Below are 7,510 nucleotides of genomic sequence, written 5' to 3'. Positions count from 1 at the left end.
TTAGGAATGATTTCAAAAATTTTATTATATATTATTTTAGAAAAAAAATATTTTTAGCTTTGCAGAGTTAAAGGGCCATTTTAAAGATAAATTAGGCAAAGATTTGGCCCAATTCGAACCCTTAGCCCATAAATCCAAGCCCAATACCCATAAAACCCGAACACTTTAAAGGAGACCCTTCTTCTTCACACTTAACAGAACCCTAGAGAACCTAACACACACAGTCGCACCCCCAAGCAACAAAATGCACACACTCACGCACAAAAGGAGAGTGACGAGCAAATAGGGGATAGGCATCAAATTTATCCAAAAAAGCTCCATTAATCTACACTTGAAGACCACCCAACACACACATTGAAAAAGAACAGCAGCCGCCGCCCTTGGACGTCCCCTCTCTCGTGCCTGCCTCACTCCCCTTGTCGCCGGCCAGCCGCCGGACTTCACAACCGGCGAGTCTGGTCGTCCACCACACCCCCTTCTTGAACCCAGATGTTTCAACCTCTCTTCAACCCCCTAAAAAAACGAGCAAACCACCAAAGAAATCAGCAGCAACCTGCGAAAAAAGAAAGGAAAACGTCGGGCCGGAAATTTGTTTACGATCTGACCGGAAAAATTAATCCGGCGACCACCAACTGGCGTCCCTCCCTACTGCCACCTTCAAAACCAGTCTTAGACCACCGAAAAACCACCCTGAACCAATGTAAATCAGCTAGTCGAGCTGGGTCTGTTCGAGGTTGCGATTCCGGTTGGAGTTTTCGGGTCCATAGCTCGTAGAGGATCACTGTTTTGCGGATTGTCCCGTCCTTTGTAATGCTTGAAATTTTAAGCAATAGAGGTCCATTTCTATCCCATTTTACTTCATTTGAACTTTCAGATTTTAATTTTTACTGCTCTAGAATTTTTATAATATATTTGGTATTGGTTTGTTGTTGGATACCATGCTTTATTTTTTTATGTCTCTTCCTATTTGTTGATCAATCATTTGGATTCATATTCTTGAATATTCTAGAGTTGTGTTTCATGTGTTGATTAGAGTTGATTATTCCTAGTTCTTAAGGACTTTACGTTGGGTTGAAATAATAGAACGATGGTGTGAATATTTATTTTAATGTGTAATTCGCTAGCCAAGGTTTTTGTAGTTAATCACTCTATAGTTTACCAAATCGTGCTTCTCTGCCAATGGTTTCTTATCCATGATCTTTAATCTTTCACCGTAATCCCAAACTTAGGAAAATAATTACATACAATAGCATGCTTTAGGTGTGAGTTAATCTATCATCGTGATTGTGTACACGTTCGCATGACATAATTATGATTTTTAAAATAAATCGAGGTATGCGTTCGCGCAACCTCGGCCAAACATTCTTAACAATAATAAAGCGTGATTAATTGTGTACACGTATGCGTGACATGATTCTTGACGCGCCAAACAAAATGAGTACACGTACGCATGACTCGTTTCAGGTTAATTTCTTAATTAAAAGCGGTAAAAAGGTAAATGCACATAGGTTCTAAAATACGTAATTAAACAAATTGATTAAGCCAGGTATGATTAAAGCGACCGTGTTAAAACCACGGAACCAAGGAATACCTAACACCTTCTCCCAGGTTAACAGAATTTCTTACCCGATCTTCTGGTTTTGCAGACTTTTGAACAGAGTCAAACTTCCTCGATTTGGGATTTAAAATAAACCGGTGACTTGGGACACCATAAATTATCCCAAGTGGCGACTCTGAAATTGAATAAATAATCCCATTTCGATTATTGTCAGTTTAATTGGAAAAACTCCCTTATGCCCCCTCGGGAAAAAGGAGGTGTGACAGCTCTGGCGACTTTGTTGGGGAGAAGAACCCAGAATATCTGGTTCAGGGTTCAAGAATTCGAGCTTGTTAATGTGATTTTTACTTGGCTTTATTTATTATTGATATTACTGTATTTTGTGGACCTAATGTGCTAATTGCCGTCTATTTAGCGCTTTGATATTATTTGAACTGTATTAAAATGTCTTCTTACGCCTCACTTCTGAGTCTTCTAAAAATATTGTGCACACGTACGCGTGGCCTACTTTTCTGTTAGAAGTCATACCAAATAGAACGAGGTTTGGGTCAGCAACAAGGCCGGGTAGACTTTCGTGCTCCCGGTACGTTGCCCCTACCTCGGCTCGAGCTGTCCGCTCGGGTAAGCCAGGTCTAGAACACAACCTCAGGTTTACCTAGAATAACATAGCCTTATGCCGGAACCCTAGTTGGAACGTTTGTTTGCATCACGTGCATTTGACTTAGGGGACTCAACACAGGGGTTGGGTCCGTCTAGGACAGGTGTAGCCAAAATTAAAAGACCATCCTGATGCATCTTATGTGCTACATGTTGCATTTGCCAAGGGTAAAAAGGGTTATTTGGCGGACAATGATGGTTGAGGGTAAATGAGAAAGAAAAGAAGGCAAAGTGTAAAAATGAAGCAAGTAGGGCCCAGTTATATTTTTTCTTTCGCAATTTTATTCAAGAAAAAGACAAAAGATAATGAAAATGAAAAATCCAAAAAGATTTTGCACATTCCCATCATTTTTCAAAAAAAAAGGGACAAAAAATATGTTTTCTCCAATTCAGTTGTTTCGTTTTATTTCTCGCCTGTATCCAATCTTTCCGAACTACGCGTACCTGATTCTCGTCTTTCGGGGCGTGATACGTAGGCAGCCCACATAGGGTCCGGTCTTCCTAGTGAGTCTTAGGTTCTTGGCTTCGCGGGGTCTTAGCCAAATCTTGCATGTCTAGCCACTTTTGGCCACATCGGCCATTCTTGCAAAAATGGGGTCATTTGTGCAAAAGTGGTTCAATGACCCATGTCTTAGAATCTTGAGTCCACAACTAGGTATCATATTACTTTAAGGTCCGTCCTTTTTTGAGTTTGCATCTTTAGCCACTTCTGGCCACATCGGCCATTCTTGCAAAATGGGTCATTTTTTGCAAATTAATTTTGGGCCATGATTATTGGGAGTTTGAATCCACATAAGCTTTAGTGAGGTATTTCCATGTCTATGAGGTCACCTTTGATGAGTTTGCGCTAATAAGCCACGTAGGTTAATTTTAAAAAGATAGCCACAATCATGTCTTGCATGTGTCCAATAGGGAGTGTTATTGTCTCACATAGTATTCTAAGTCTTTAACTCTATTTGGTCTTATTTTTCTCATACAGGTGTGGATCTACTTACCAGAGCTTGAGCATGATAGACGCCCCAGGACCATCCAGTCAGGATCACTGCATTCAGGAGCTGCTTAAGGAGATTTTTTTAATGTTTTGAGTTTGTTTTTTTATGTTGTCTTGTACTTTATAGTCGTGTCCAGTAGTACTGATTCTTTTAGTTGGTGTCAGAGTTTGTCGCAATATAGTTGAATTTGTCGAGTCTCTCATTATCGTACTTCCTATGATGCATTTGAAAACCAAAAAATTTATAAATAAAAATCCAAAAGATTTTGTTTTTAGTTTATTACATTTTCAAAACTACGCTTGATCTGATTCATGAGGGACATGATACGTAGGCAACCTACATAGGGTTCGATCGAATCATCATTAAATAAAAAGGCAAAAAAAACCAACAAAAAAGAAAAAAGAAAAAAAGAGGATGAAATTGTGGGATGTGAGAAATGAGAGAAAAGAAAAGAGCGATAATCAGAAAGAAAAGAGGGGGAAGGAAATGAAAAACCAAACGGTGTTAGAAAGGAAAATAAAGAAGGAAACAAGGCAACAAGAGTGAAATTGGGTTGATGCCACATGACCTTCGTACCCTCGAAGTCATTTTAGAACCGATAACTGTGACTAGGTGCATTGCACATAATGTGAGATTATCTTATGTTAAATGCCCTAACGCTAACGTGATGACTTCACTTTGTTCCTCTTTATTATCTTCATTATAACAGAAGAGTGGTTGGTTTGTGGTTCTTAAAGTGGTAACTCTTCTCTACAACATAAAGTCGAACGGCAATGGCAGATGATAACAAAATTGAGTTGGTTGATACTGGTTCCCGAAAGCAATTGGTTGAATAGGAAAATGGGTTGGTTGAAGAGGTAAGGATGTTAAGACAATAAATGGCACACATGTATCGGGATTGGATGACTGGGAAGGCACCACCCCCGCCACCACCTAGCATCCTAGATGCTACCCTTACCCAAACTCCGGTCATAGTGCCAGATGATCCACCATACTCTCCAGATTCTCCCGCTTATCACAGCTTTCCCAACCACCCTAGTAGCTCCATCACTCGTCCTCCAACTACCTTTCCCAAAAATTGCCCTCCAGTCATATCCACTATCCCCACTATCACAACTTCTCAACAATCTTTCCTTCACAGATCCAACCATGAATACCCACTCAAATCTCACGATGCCCAATATTACCCCTCAGAGGATGCCCACAAGGTCCCTGACTCATACAATCATAGCTTTCGGGATGAGCCTCATGTTGAAAATGAAAAGTTCACAAGAAAGGAAGGGCGAGATGAGATATCCAGGAAGCTGAAAGGTATAGAACAGTCCTTAAAGAGCATGCAAGGGATGAGAAATCAGATTATTACGTCTTACAATGACTTGTGTATGTTCCCTGATGTTAATATGCCCGCGGGGTTTAAAATGCCAAAGTTTAACTTGTATGACGGGCGTGGGATCCAGTAGCCCATCTGAGGGGTTATTGCAGTGAAATGAGAAGTGTTGGCAGGAAAGGTGACTTGTTGATGGCGTATTTCAGTGAGAGCTTGACTGGGGCAGCCTTGGAATGGTATACTCGTCAAGATGTCAATAAGTGGCATGCGTGGGATGACATGGCTCAAGATTTTGTTCGACACTTTCAGTACAATCTAGACATTATCCCAGACCGCTCCTCTATATCTAAGATGGAAAAGAACCCGAGGAAAGTTTTAGGGAGTTTGGGCTCAGATGGAGGGAACAAGCTGCTCGGGACAGTCCCCCGATTGGTGAAGAAGAAATGGTTGAGCGTTTCCTACAAGCCCAGGGAACGACCTACTTCAGTCATTTGATCCCAGCTTTAGGTAAGCCTTTCAATGATGTGGTGAAAATGGCGGAGATGGTAGAAGAGGGAATCAAGTCAGGCAAAATCATGAGTTATTCTGCATTGAAAGATACTACAGAAGACATTCAGAACATCTCAGTAAGTTTGGGGGGAAGAAAGAGAAATAGAAAAGATGTTGTTGAGCCCCGCCAACGACAAGATCCAGTGGGCGTTCCTGCTCAACGCTTTCAGCCTCGAGATCGACCCCATGAATATCCTCATACTCCATATAATCCTCCCCACTTCTACTTCTCTCCACAGAACCCCCAAAGTCATACCCCACTTCCCCAGTGCTCTACCCAAAATTCACCGCCATATGCTCCACACCCACAAGACCCGCAATGGCCTGCACCGCCTCCACAAATGTCCTACCCGCCCCCTCAAGCATATCAACCACCTACCCGCAAAAGGTTGCAACCGAGGCCAGAGTACAAAATGAAAAGGCAACAGCGAAAGGAAAAGACTTTCACTCCCATTGGAGAATCATATGCTAGTTTATTCCAAAGGTTGAGGCAATTGGACATGTTGAAGTCGATTCAGATAAAAATGCCGAACCCTCTTCCAAAGAATTTTGATTATTCTCAAAGGTGAGCATATTGCTCTAATGCCCCGGTCATAGCATAGAAAAGTGTTGGCATCTGAAAAGAGCAGTTCAGAAGCTTATCGATGCAAGTGACATTGTCGTGCAAAATCCAGATGCAGTAGACACTAGCCAAAGTCCATTGCCTGTTCATAATGAGACGCATATGGTGGGTATGATATGTGTTGAAAAAGAACATGAGAACTCTTCTGATATCCTCGGAGGGCCACTTGCTGCAAAGCTTTCAGCGCTATCAGTCTCGGTCCCGGAAGTTGATCTTAAGAACGAGCTGGAAAAAGGGAGCCAAACGCAATTTGCTAAGGTCAATGTGATGGAGACTGTGAGCACGTGATTTTTGCCACGCTTAAATTACTCCTATAGATTCTTTAGAATTAGGATTTTTCTTTATTATTTGAATTTTTAGGAATTAATTGCATGATTTTGTGCCTTGTTTGCCTTTTTTGTGTTCATTTTTAGTTGCCATAATTCATAAAAAAGGCTACAAAAATAGTGCATTCGCATTTAGAATTCGATATTTATATTCATAAGAGAAAAATAACAAAAATAAATCTTTTACATCTTTGTTCCGTTAATTTCACTATTTGTTTGATTTTCATTCTAAAATTAGGATCTAATTAATTTAAGAAATTTAATTAGTCTCATTTAGAATTAAATCAGGTTTTGGTTATTTTTAATTTTACATTTTTGTAAAATCTGAATTTTAAATAAATAAAAGGAAAAGAGAAGAAGAAAATAAATAGAAAATGAAATAAAAAAGCATGGGTTGGCAAATGTTTGGGCCAATTTCGTGCAGCCCAAACCAAAAATCACCAAAAACCCTTCACAACTCGGACCAAAACCAGCCCAAATCCATACCTTTACCCGGTCCAGCCCCCCCTTCAGCAAAACGACGTCGTATTGGCTACAGTTCATCTCATCCATCTATCCCCCGTGATGGGACGGTCCATATTCATTCAAGAAATTACATAAAATTGTAATAACCTCCTTACAACTCAACGACCAAACCCCCCTTCCTCGTACAACCCCTACCCCTCCGTAACGANAAACCCCCCTTCCTCGTACCAACCCCCTCCCTGTAACGCCGGCCTTCCCCCACCATAACTCCGCCGCCCTCCGCCCTAACACAGCCGGCCGGAAATCGCCGCCGGCGGCGGCGATGCTCCTTTTCCGTCCAAAAATAAACCGTAGACTCGTCTTCCCCTCCTCTTTCCAACCCCCAAAGTAATTTTCTTCGAATCACTACCAATCGTCTCAAATATTGGATCGAAATTTTGGCCAAAACATAAAGTTGTCCAAACGACCCCAAATTCACACCCTAGTGTCTCCCCACTCTCCACACCCCTAATCCACAATCAAAATCCTTCGAACATGCCTTGAATCCGTCGAATTTGAGTTTGAAGCCAAGAACCCTAGCCGCCGCCTTAGGTCTCTGGTGGCGGCGCCACCTTAAATCAACCCCAAATTCATATCCTACACTCCCCTGGCTCCCCTCATCCCTAATCATAACCAAAAATCCTTTCAAATCCCGCAGAACTTCGCCAAATTGCGGGCATCTAAGGGTTCATGCGGTTCGAGCTTGGGTTTGGGGATTCTTAAGGACGAATGAGTTCTAGTTAATATTATAGGCCTATTTTGACGAAATTAGACATATAATATTAACTGGAACTCAGTTTCGAAAGGCATTCTTATCAAGATGAAATCACTGAGTTTTCAACTTTTTTTTTTTTTTGTTCTTGTTTGCTTCGCTTTAACCTGAATTTCAGTAAATTGTTTGATGTTAGTTAATTTTGATTTTTGATTCTGTTTTTGGTTGTTAAATTTCAGTAACTTTGATGTTAGTATAGTTAA

At 41.0% G+C, this 7,510-nt stretch overlaps 1 long non-coding RNA gene across 1 annotated transcript; it reads left to right on the top strand.

Annotated features, from left to right (window-relative positions):
- Positions 1-202: 202 nt before the first annotated feature.
- LOC109238876 lies at positions 203-3,470 on the top strand. Its single transcript, XR_002069821.1, has 2 exons — positions 203-835; positions 3,195-3,470. It is a non-coding gene; the product is annotated as an uncharacterized LOC109238876 (long non-coding RNA).
- Positions 3,471-7,510: the final 4,040 nt, after the last annotated feature.

Source organism: Nicotiana attenuata, unplaced genomic scaffold (genome assembly GCF_001879085.1).
Source record: "Nicotiana attenuata strain UT unplaced genomic scaffold, NIATTr2, whole genome shotgun sequence".
NCBI lineage: Eukaryota > Viridiplantae > Streptophyta > Magnoliopsida > Solanales > Solanaceae > Nicotiana > Nicotiana attenuata.
This window is presented reverse-complemented; position numbering and strand designations above follow the sequence as displayed.